The sequence below is a fragment of the Stomoxys calcitrans genome, chromosome 2 (assembly GCF_963082655.1).
Source record: "Stomoxys calcitrans chromosome 2, idStoCalc2.1, whole genome shotgun sequence".
Classification (NCBI taxonomy): Eukaryota; Metazoa; Arthropoda; class Insecta; order Diptera; family Muscidae; genus Stomoxys; species Stomoxys calcitrans.
In genome coordinates, this window is record NC_081553.1 from 133188164 (window position 1) to 133201432 (window position 13269).

At 38.2% G+C, this 13269-nt stretch overlaps 1 protein-coding gene across 1 annotated transcript in view; it reads right to left on the reverse strand.

Moving 5' to 3' along the window:
• LOC106096085 (pituitary homeobox homolog Ptx1) overlaps positions 1–13269 on the reverse strand; it is a 123604-nt gene that overhangs the window by 77530 nt on the left and 32805 nt on the right. The window lies entirely within an intron of this gene.

Below are 13269 nucleotides of genomic sequence, written 5' to 3' on the forward strand. Positions count from 1 at the left end.
AAAACTTATAAACACCCTCCATAATATAATGAAGGGTATACACAATTCATCATTCCCTTTGTAAATGTGTCACACATTTGGAACGAAGGTGCAAAATAAGGCTGACTTCCAAAATGTATTAATGCAAAGTTTGGATACCGTCCATCTGAGGTGTTTAAATTCCGTACGCAAAGTATCGAAACACAGCAACTATGGACTTTGTTTACATGCAGCATTGCCATTACCAACAAATTTTTCGAAAAACCTACCAAATTCTCTCCCGGCCGACCAAAATTCTTAAGTTTTCCAAAATACACTTAAGCTTCTTCTAATATATGTTATCAATTTACAATATAAGTATAATGTGAAATAAGACAAGTTAAGAGATAGTAAGTTCGGCCAGGCAGAAGTTGGATATCCACGAATTCATGTATATATTAACAATATTTTGAAAAAATCTGGTGAAATACGCATCATTTTTTAACCCATAGTAGCTTTATCGAAGTGTGATCTGTTCTAGACCGAACTCGCATCAATACTCTGTTCCAAATTCCTGTGCAATCGGGTAATAAATGGGTTTTATATGAGTTCAGGAGCGTAATTCGGGAGATCGATATTTATGGCAGTTATATTCACATGCGATCTTATCTGCGCGATATAAGGGGGGGGGGGGGGGGGGGGGAAATGTTCCACATTTCAGCAAAATTGGGTAATAAATAGGCCAGTTATGGGAGAAAGACCTTCGACCGGGAGTTCCTTTCTTTGTGGGCGAAGAGCCCAAAAATGGCCACTCTGAACAATATTTGCAATGAAGTCAAATAGCAAAATACCGCTCACTGTTTTAAATTTCAGAGAAATCAGGCAAAAAATTCGATTTTTATGGGCCTTAGACCTTAAACCTGAGGATCGATCTATATGAGAACTTAAACAAGTAAGAGCGTGCTAAGTTCGGCCGGGTCGAATCTTATATACCCTCCACCATGGATCGCATTTGTTGAGTTATTTGCGCGGTATCTCTTTTTAGGCAAACAAAGAACATTGAATAAGAGCCTGTATGCTATTGGAGCAATATCAAGTCATAGTTCGATTCGAACCATTATTGAATTGAATGCTGAACATTGTAAAAGTCATTGTGTAGTATTTCAGTTAATTGGGATAAGAATTGCGCCTTGTAGGGGCTCAAGAATCAAAATCGGGAGATGGGATCTGTATCAAGCTATAGAACTATTCAGACCATAATGGACACGTATGTTGAAGGTCATGAAAGAAGCCGTTGTAGACATTTCTGCCAAATCGGATAAGAATTGTGCCGTCTAGAGGCTCAAAAAGTCAAGGTCCCAGATCGGTTTATATGGCAGCTATATCAGGTTATGTACCGATTTTCGCCATACTTAGCACAGTCATTGGAAGTCATAACAAAACACCTCATGCAAAATTTTAGCCAAATCGGATGATTGCGCCGTCCAGTGGCTCAAGAAGCCAAGATCGGTTTATGTGGCAGCTATATCAGTTTATAAACCGATTTGAATCATACTTAGCCCAGTTGTTGGAAGTAATACCCAAACACCACGAGCAAAATTACAGCCAAATTGGCTAAGAATTGTGCCCCCTAAAAGCTGAAGAAATCAAGATTCCAGATTGGTTTATATGACAGCTATATCAGGTTATGCACTGATTTAGACCATACTTAACACAGTTGTTGTAAGTGATACCAAAACACCACGTGCAAACTCGGAAAAGAATTGCGCCCCGTAGAGGCTCAAGAAGTCAAGACGACCCCATAAAGTATATACATTCTTGATCGACATGACATTTTATGTCGATCTAGCCATATCCGTCCATCCGTCCGTCTAACTTTCGAAGGAACAAAGCTAAGCGCTTGAAATATTGCATGAATACTTCATATTTGTGTAGGTCGGTTGGGATTTAAATGTGCTATATCGGTCCATGTTTTGATATAGCTGCCATATAAACCAATGCAATGGGTGCAATTCTTATCCGTTTTGTCTGACATTTTGTATGAGGTGTTTTGAAATGACTTCCAATAACTGTGCCAACTATCGTTCAAATCGCTTCATAACCTGATATAGCTCCCATATAAATCGATCTCCGGATTACACATTATGAGCCTCTAGAGGGCGCAATTCATATCTGATTTGGTTGAAATTTTGTATTATCTTCAACATACTTGCCAAATATGGTTTGAATAGGTCCATAATCTCATATAGCTCCCATAAAAACAGTTTTCCCGATTTTACTTCTTGAGCCACTATAGGGCGCAATTCTTATCCGATTTGGCTGGAACTTCTACTTTGGTCCTCAACAACCAAACGCGCACTTCATTTCGTCCACACAATGCTGTCCCATTCGACAGATGCCAATTCGATTTGTCCACTTTAGAGAGCAAAGTAAGGACTACATAAAATAATAGTACGGATGCTCTGAAGAAAGCCATTGAACGGGAAGGAGCATATTACGTTCGTGCAGCTTGCAACTCCTTTTTTGCCGATTCAGAGCATTAGTCTGATCATATCGAGCAAATGTGAGTGGATTATGAAGTTTAGAATATTCCGCAAATTTTCATCCAAGAAAAATTAGTCGTTTGAATTGGTAGCACTTCGTTTCAGCTACCCTGAATGTAAATCAGTTATCAATTTTAATGTTATCATATAACATTGCAGAGGTTTTAGTTTTAATTTTCTTTTTCTTCGAATACTTCCCCAAAAACTTGAACGACTACCCCTATTATTGTTACAATTTAGGCAAAGCTTGTGTTTAAACATGAAATTGTCTACCTTTAGAATGCTAGGCGACAACAACAAATGTAAATACTGCATGGAATTTTCGCTAATTCACATACATACATACCTTAAATCCATGCAGGTCCTTATAAAGGATCCACATTTTTTGTAGTCACACATGCAAATCATCGCGAGAATAACCAACAACATTTACATGTGAAAACTCGTAGCACCAATGGATTCACATGTAGTTTACAAGCATTTTTCGGTCGTTTTCCGAAATGGAGTTTCGATTTAAATGAGAATGCAATTTGTGGTGCACAGACTTTCGGACTATCACATTGTTAAAGTGTACTGGGGAAAGAGTACAGTTCCAGCAAATTGAAATTTTTATAAACTTTGTCCTTTACCGGGTGCAAATGAGCTGGGAGCATTTCCTTTGGAACTTTCACCTATGGTTTGGTCTATTGAATTATTCGAGAAAGGTATGGAAGTGCAAGAGGTTATTTGAAGGTCTAGCGTCTAGAGAGCTTTGTTTGAAATTTCAAATTAAGTTAATCAAACATAGTCAAGGGCCACTGTAGCACGTGTGGTGCTGAAAACCTGGTTTTGAATTCTCGCGATCCTTTTAAAAACTCATATTCAGTGTTGGTACAGCATGACGATTATACATAAGATAATGCAGTTTATGCCCTTATTATAATCTCCACCATAGGATGGGGATATACTAATCTAGTTATTCCGTTTGTAACAACTCGAAATATTCGTAAAAGACCCTATAAAGTATATATATTCTTGATCGTCTCGATATTCTGAGTCGAGCTAGCCATGTCTGTCCGTCTGTCGAAATCCCGATAGAGGTCGAATGCGTAAAGCTAGCCGGTTGAAATTTTGGATTGGTTGGGGATTGCAAATGGGCCATATCGGTTCATATTTAAATATTGCTCCCATGTAATTCGATCTCCCGATTTGACTTCTTGAGCCAGTGGAAGATGTAATTTTTGTCCGATTTGGCTGAAATTTTGCATGTGGTGTTCTGTTATGACTTCCAGCAACTGCGCCAAGTACAGTTCAAATCGGTATATAACCTGATATAGTTCCTATATAAACCGATCTCCCGATGTGACTTCTTGAGCTCTTGGAAACCGCAATTTTTGTCTGATTTGGCAGAAATTTTGCATTTAGTATTGCTCATCGCTCCGCCTATGCCAAGAGAACAAGTTGTCTTGGCACAGGTGGAGCGATGAGGACCACTCCCACTAAGGCACTGGAGACTATACTAGATATTCGACCCATTGACATACAGAATAAATGTGAGGCCGCCACTGAGGCTATGAGGCTTAAGGTGATCAGATAATGGATTGAGGATGGGAGCAGCTCATACCATAGCGGTATAATCGGGGCGACGATAGGAAACCTGAAAGGAAGGGAAGAGGTTTCCGATTGGATACCTGAAAAAAACCTTGAGGTCGACTGCGAGGCACAGTCTTGGATTCACGGAACCTTAGTCTTGTCATGGGGAAGATCATGTTACACACATGGATCAAAGCTAGAGGACAGAGTGGGCCTGGGGGTCTACATTAAGAACCCAGGGACTGAGATCTGTTTTAGACTGCCTGACCATAATACGGTCCTGCAGGCGGAGATCTGGGTGATCACGGAATGAGTGAATTGGTGTGGTGCTAACGCGAGGACGTCGAGTATGAACATCTTCACGGATAGTAAAATTGCCAAAGGGTAGTAACAACCTGGACGGTAAGGGCACGAACAGTCTTGCAGTGTGTAAAGAAGATTAACGCCTTCTCTAAGGATGGCAAAACCCGCATCGTTTGGGTGCCGGGCCATAACGGAATAAGGGGGAATAAACAATACTGTGGAACAGCGAAACGGCTGGTAGGACGACGAAAATTCTATAGGTGGATCCAGATCGTCAGAAGAAGAGGTTATTACTGAAAGTAAGTAAAAAGGAGGTCAATATAGCTATTGGCATCATAACGGGATACATAGGACTACGAGCTCACTTATGTAAAATCGGTAAGGCGAGTGATTGCATAGGTAGGGCATGCGGGTAAGATGATGAAACGTCGGAGCATTTCCCGGCTTTCGCGTCTTTCAAACGGGTGGGGTCACTATACTAGACATGAACCAATTTAGGGGCGTAGCATAGAAAACAATAAAGAATTTTGTAAGTTGCACGGAATTCCTCACTTAGATTTTCTATTTCGAGGTTACTTTTTTTTGTATTTAGAGTGCACAAAGCCCATTACTGTCTTAGGTATATGTCCATAGCGGCATGGGGCGGATTATTATCTGCACCCTCTTTTCAACCTTACCTAACCTAACGTAGTGTTTAGTTATGACTTCCAACAACTATACCAAGTACCGTGCAAATCGGTCTATAAGCTGATATAGCTCCCATATAAACCGATCTTCCGCAGTTTTTTTTTTCCGATTTGGCTGAAATTTTGCATTCGATGTTCTGTTACGACTTCCAACAAAAGTGCCTAATACGGTCCAAATCAGTCTATAACCTGATATAGCGGCCGTGTAAACCGGATTCTCGATCATCCTTGTTTGGTTCCTAGAAGCTTTAATGTTTGCTGGTTTGACAGAAGTTTGGTATGTAGAATAAAATTATGCCCTTCAACTACATTTATTTTGTATAAATTTTTATCAGAGTCCATCGTGGATGGTCCCCAAGATTCGGCCCTGCCGAACTTAGCACACTTTTACTTCTTGTTTTTTTAAAAACCTTGCAGCAATGTCTTTATTTGCCAACAAAGATTTAAATGCTATCAGTCATTCTGTTTTGACCACCTTGAACAATGCCTATTTAAAATATTGTAGTTTGTTTTACAGGATTTTCGTTAAGAAATTGCCGCCTAATTTCTAAATGAATAGGCGTCAAATTCTAAAATGTTTCTATTTCTGCAACAAGTCTGTCTCGACAAAATTCGGACGCCACTTAAAGTCCTTAATCGCTTTGTCGCTTCCAGTCGCAACAAAACAAACAATTATCAGACCACAAGAGACTACAAATTCGCCCGCCCGTCAAGTACCCCCAGGCAGGCGAATGGCGTCTACTCTGGGGCATGGTGATATTCAAATGTCAACCATAAAATTGGAAAATATGTCATCAACAGCTGTCACAATTTCCCATGAATAAGGCGCAGTAGTAGAAATACAACAAACACTTGAACGCAAGTGAAAGAGCGAAGAAAGTAACAAAGGAGCGCAACATCAGAGCCAGTCACGCAATGACAGCGTCGACAACAAACAAAAATAAACAAATCATTTACGGTGTCAACAATTTTCCATTGTTTTCATTATGTTCTTTGCCAAAACTAACAATCTCTATCTGGTTGGGGAACATGGTATAGATACAACATCTTCTTAGTTTCGTGCGAAAGGCCCAAGGAACAAGAGAAAAATTTCGTATTCATAACATCAGCTAACGTCGTGCAAAGTGCCATCGGGCGGACAAAATGGCAGGGCCAACAAATATTGCAAGCTTGACTGCCACTTCATTTGCTTCACATCGGACATTTTACACCAATTATATGCGGCACACTTGTTCCAAATAAACATCATTTTTGAATATGCCAAGTAAAATGATAGCAGATAATAGTGATGCGTTCAATATGGGAGGCACAGTGGGTTATGGTTCTTTGTGTGTATCAAAAAAATGCAACGAACAGACGTTGTCGCTGTTATTGCAAAACAATTAAATGCGTGCTAAGTTCTGCCTGGCCGAATCTTATTTACCCCACACCATGGATCGCATTTGTCAAGTTATTTGCCCGGTATCTCTTGATAGGCACACAAACGATAATAGCTAAGTATAGCTATGCTACTACTAAATTTTCTACGAACATTCTATTAAGGAACAGGGGATAATTCTCTCATTACTTCTCTCAGTCTGATTTCAGTTTACGAACAATGGTAAATTGGGGCCTCCTTTTGTATGCCGAGTTTGAAACAGGGCTGCGGAGTAGAGCAATTTTTAAAGGGTGATTTTTTTGAGGTTAGGATTTTCATGCATTAGTATTTGACAGATCACGTGGGATTTCAGACATGGTGTCAAAGAGAAAGATGCTCAGTATGCTTTGACATTTCATCATGAATAGACTTACTAATGAGCAACGCTTGCAAATCATTGAATTTTATTACCAAAATCAGTGTTCGGTTCGAAATGTGTTCATTCACCGTAACGTTGCGTCCAACAGCATCTTTGAAAAAATACGGTCCAATGATTCCACCAGCGTACAAACCACACCAAACAGTGCATTTTTCGGGATGCATGGGCAGTTCTTGAACGGCTTCTGGTTGCTCTTCACTCCAAATGCGGCAATTTTGCTTATTTACGTAGCCATTCAACCAGAAATGAGCCTCATCGCTGAACAAAATTTGTCAAAATTTGAACACATTTCGAACCGAACACTGATTTTGGTAATAAAATTCAATGATTTGCAAGCGTTGCTCGTTAGTAAGTCTATTCATGATGAAATGTCAAAGCATACTGAGCATCAAAGCATACTGAGCATCTTTCTCTTTGACACCATGTCTGAAATCCCACGTGATCTGTCAAATACTAATGCATGAAAATCCTAACCTCAAAAAAATCACCCTTTACTTGAATCCGACTCCGGGAAGATTGCTCGAATCCGACTTAGACTCCGGAGTCGACTCCGAGTATTTAATTTTTTATTCTTTTTTTTTTAACAAAATTTGAAAATACTTAAAAATTGTTTCGTTCTACGTTTCTGAGTATCGGCTTTCAAACTGTTCGAAAACGGAGCTTATTCAAAAAACGGGTGCAAGTTTTTAATATATTTAGCCCGCACCACTACTGTCGTACAAGGAGTAGAGATAGACCCATTAACAAGCATACCGATCGACTCAGAATCACAATCTGATTTGAATCAGCTATGTCCATCTGTCTGTCTGTCTGACTTTCCAGCCATGTTAATTTGCGTAAAAATTACAGGAATCTTTTATAGCCTAGAGACGAAGCCTATTAAAATTGGCAGAAATCGGTTCAGATTGGATGGATAAAACTCACATATGTATGTCCGTCCGATTTGGACTAATACTTATTTGTCAACCGATCTTCGCGAATATAGCCATGAAGTTTTCGTTTATGACTGATCACTAGAGAATGTCATAGAAATCGGTTCAGATTTAGATAAGCTCTTATGTATATGTGTCACCCGATTTTCACTTCTGGAGCCTTTGCAAGCGCATTTATCAAACGATCTTCCTAACAACAGTATTTCCTCTATGGCTCTTAAAACATGTTCGGATTTTGTTTGAAATTCTACGTAGAGACAATACAATTTTTCCAAAAACAAAATTTCAATGTAATTTTTAAGTCAAAATTTCAATAACATTTTTTCCAAAGCTTAGAATTGTTATTAATTTTTTTTCTAAATCATAAAATTTTCATGAAAATTTTTCCAAACATAATCTTTTAATGAAATTTTTCCAAGCACAACATTTTAATGAAATTTTAATAAATTGTTTTAAATTAAAATTTAAACAATTTTATTCTAAAGAATTTTTAAATGAAATCTATGTATTAATATTTTTCTCAATACAAAATTTCAATGAGTTTTTTTGTTAAGACACAACTTTAATGATATGACAACATTTTAAAAGAACAGTTTTTTCGAAACACAAAACATTAATGAAGTTAAAAAAAAATTTTTCAAAATTTTGTAAAATTTTTTCTTACGACAAAATTTTAAAAAATTTTTTGTTTGTTTCAATGACATTTTTTTGGAAAAATTATTGAAAGTTTGTTTGAAGACAACACATCAATAACATTTTCTCTTAAAACAATATTTCGGTAAAAGATTCTCTAAGTAAAATTTCCCAGAAATTTTGTCTGTTTTATTTTTTTAATTTTGCTGTTTTTCAATTCAATTAAATTTACCAATATTTTAATCGATTGTATTTTCAAGGAATGATATACCCAAATGTAAACAAACGACCATGTTTTTGTACAAAATATCGATAACTAATTTAAATAAAAAACAAAAATACCTCGAGCTTGAATTTAAAAACTGCAAAATTGAATGCAATAATCTTCTATAAAAATTACAACATCATATTTTAATACCCTCCACCATAGGATGAGGGTATACTAATTTCGTCATTATGTTTGTAACACCTCGAAATATGCGTCTCAGACCCCATAAAAATTATATATTCTTGATCGTCATGTCATTTTAAGTCGATCTAGTCATGTCCGTCTGTCCGTCCATCCGTCTGTCCGGCCGTCCATCTGTCCGTCCGTCCGTCCATCTGTCCGTCTGTCTGTCAAAAGCACGCTAACTTTCGATGGAGTAAAGCTAGCCGCTTGAAATTTTGCACAAATGATTTCTATTAGTGTAGGTCGGTTAGGATTGTAAATGGGCCAAATCGGTCGATGTTTTGATATAGCTGCCATATAAACCGATCTTGGGTCTTGACTTCTTGAGCCTCTAGAGGGCACAATTCTCCTCCGATTGGGCTGAAATTTTGCCCGTAGTGTTTTGGTACCACTCCCAACAATTGTGTCAAGTATGTTTCAAATCGGTTCATAATCTGGTATAGCTGTCATATAAACCGATCTTGGATCTTGACTTCTTGAGCCAATAGAACGCGCAATTCTCATCCGATTTGGCTGAAATTTTGCGTGAGGTATTTTTTTATGACTTCCAATAACTGTGCTAAGTATGGCGCAAATCGGTAGATAACCTTATATAGCCGCCATATAAACCGATCTGGGATCTTGACTTCTTGAGCCTTTAGAGGGCGCAATTCTCATCCGATTTGGCACAACGGCTTCTCTCATAACTTTCGTGACCAATATTTTTCTTCTTGAACCCCTACAATACGCAATTCTTATCCAAATGAACTGAAATATAACACAATAACTTCTTCAACGTTCAGCATTCATTTATGGTCTGAATCGGACTATAACTTGATATAGCTCCAATAGCATAACAGTTCTTATTCAATATTCTTTGTTTGCCTAAATAGAGATACCGTGCATAGAACTCGACAAATGTGATCCATGGTGGAGTGTATATAAAATTCGGCCCGGCCGAACTTAGCACGCTCTTACTTGTTGTTTCTAAGAAGTGGTCATGGACCCAAACATAAACCTCAATTCGTGTTCCAGTAGTTTTACATGTGAAGCATATTGCATCGAAATCGAGGGTGTGCTTTATATTGCACACTTTTCGCAAAACTTGTAATATAACATTTGCATATTTTCAATGCAAATGCAAATTTGTCCATTAACATTCCCTTAAGGAACAGGGGCAAACTTCTCACATATCAATAAGTGCAGTCCGATTCAAGTTTTAGCTCAATGATGAGGGACCTCCTTTTTATAGCCGACTCCGAACGGCGTGCCGCAGAGCGACACCACTTTCAAGAGAAATTTTTACATGGCCTAATACCTCACAAATGTCGCCAGCATTAGGAACATATTTTCAAACTTTCAATTAAATTTTTAATTGATCCAATTAAAATATTTATTGGATATTTCAATCATTCATTTATTTGGATCAATTAAAAAGTAATTGAAAATTTCAATCATTTCTTTTTTTAATTGGATCAATTAAAAAATTAACTGGAAATTTCAAATCTTTTCAATCATTCCTTGATTGAATAACGAATTTTTTAATTGAAACTCTTTTTACCAACATTTTCAAAAACTGCGATGATATCATCATTTTTTTGATTGAAGCAGTTGCAACTAAAAATTGAAATCAAAATTAAAAATTGAAATTGAATTTCGTAGTTGTAACTGATGTTTATTTTTTTCTGTGTAGCTACGATTATCGGCCGACCATTATTGATTTGGCGGGGGTTGAGTGCTCAAACTTGCTAGTCGTAAATTTGCACATTAAGGAACAGTGTCAAACTTCTCACATATCAATGAGTGCAACTTTTAAGCTCAACTATAGGGGCCAAGGCCGAGTGGTGTACCGCAGTGCGACACCTTTCTAAGGAGAAGTTCTTACAAGGCATGGGACAACCACCAGGACTTGAACCCAGGCATTTAGCGTGGTAAGCCGACATGCTAATCTCTGCGCTACGGTGGCCTCCACACATCTCTAACCACATCTCGAATTTATTTCATATCATTCAATATCGTATTGGGATATAGCTCCCATATCTACGCATCGCCCGATATTCATTTGATAGCGATTTAATTCCACCACAAATATCCTCCACTGTGTGATGCTGCAGCAACGATGGTATTGTGATCAATTTTCACGCATCATGTTATGCGATGATAAGTATAACATTGACAAAAACTCCCTTGGAATTCTAACCTAATCATTGTGTAATCATTTGTAATACACCAAAAAATTGTGTCGCTCTTTCACTCTGCCTTTGTGTTTTTGGAAATGTTACGGCTAATTGAGCACCCCTCTCGCATGAACAAACAATGTTTCCAACAAATTGATGCAAGAGCAATGCCAACACCACCGGGGAGCTAGCTGCAAATAGACTAGAGAATATGGCTGGGCCCCTTAATTTCTTGCATGGTCTATATGAATGGATGCGTTCGTCGTTTTTGTCGTGGTGATGATGCCTTTATGTCTGTCTAAGCGGCTTTTGTAATTTCGCTGTTTGACACTTCAATTATGAGAGCAAGAAGTGTTGGTTGGCCTCTGTGCTGTATGGCTGGATGGATGGGTCGCTTTTTCGAAGGGGTATCTTATTCCCAGTTTGGAAATTTGATATGCTCTTGACTCTTGAAAAGCAGCAACAACAAACAAATCAACATCAGCATCAAGTGCATGTGGCATATGCCAGGGTGGCGCACAAAGTGTTTTTCTGGGTTGCTCCCTCGTGAAGCCTTTGGCACTGCCACCGCCAGTTGTAACAAATTGTTTTGGGAATTGAAGTGACGTTTTGGGTAAGCTCAAAAAGGTCAGCACTCACATATTCAACTCGCTCGCGAGCGGACATATGAAATTTCCGAGAGTGTATGATTTTACGACAGGCAGCGGAAGGAAACACTTTAGCACCCGCTTTTATGGCATGCAGCCACTCGTCTATGCCACGTAACTTGTTGGCAGTGTGGGTGTATGAGTATCGAAATATATCTCGTGTACCCATCAAGCAGACAGATTATTGTCATAATTACAATAATATTTTATTTGATTTTAATCACTTCACTCGACGGTGGATGAAGGAGACCTGTCAATCTCCCTACCCAACCAGAGAAGAAAAATTCTCAAACATTTTGAAGAAAAGTCTTATCTGCCGCCTGTGTGTGTGTGTGTGCGATGCGAGTGTTTCTTAATCCCTCTCGAAAAAATTCAAGTTGATATTAAGTATCATCCCATAATCATTTTCAATCAAAATCAAAAACGAAACAAAAATTAACGTTAAACACCCACATTTAGCGATCATTGCCGGCCAGCCAACAACCAGGCGGTTCCATTCAATGCCGTTCATCCGTCGCATTCGTCGTTATCGGTGTTGACTAATTATCGCCTATTTGGCATGCACGGTAGCTCACCCAAATGGCCCCAAGTATCTGTATGGACGATATGCATATACGCATGTACATCGATATGGGGAGCAAGAAATATATCTGTCACCGATTTCTTGTTTGGTGCTGTCTTGGCATTTCAACACATATTTTGTCCCCGAATCACTTACCTAAACGAGGGACGAACTGAAAGTAGCAACAGTATAGAGATAAAGTTGAAGTTCTGTCCTTAGTGAAAGAAGCACAACAATCTAAAGTACCTGCAATACAAACGAACAGGGGTGTATACATTTTTACGCCAAACAATATGTTTGGGCCTATATATTGATCTCTTTATTTCTTTTGCAGTGCATTGTCCGTGTGTCTTTCCTGAGCACTTGTGAACCTTATCCACAAAACTTAATGCAGCTTTAAATTTGGTTGATATGACAGATTATCTTTACAGAATTGTCAAACAAAACTACTTTAAAGTTGATGAAGTTTACGGCATAACTTATTGCCTACATGAAAATTAACCATCTTTGGTTTCTTTTGTTTTGGTGACCGCCACGAAGCAAATGACTGAGACTGCCGACTGTATATGGCAGGTGGAATACTGACCGACGAACTGGAATCATGTAGACTTTGATGATTTTCCTAGTGATCGCTGCCGTTACCTACACTGAAAGGAAAAGCTTCGTGACAGAAGTGAAATCTTATGTTGTATCAATAAAATTTGTCATGGATTTTGAGCCAATATAGGGCTTCATTGTATAAATGACTAAAGTTTCATCGAGTTTTATTAACGTGAAATTAATTATAGCAATGATATATATTCATTGATACTATGAAAAACGTTCATTTATGTTATGAAAATTTTTCTTTGGAATAATGAAATCATTTCATTTATGCAACGAAAAAGTTTCATTCTCAAACCCCACCACCTTTGATGGTTGGTGGGTTTTTTTAGTCGTTCGGCGCGCGCTTCTTTTTATACCCACCACCAAAGCATGGCGGTATATTAATTTAATAATTCCGTTTGCAATACATCGAAATAACCATTTC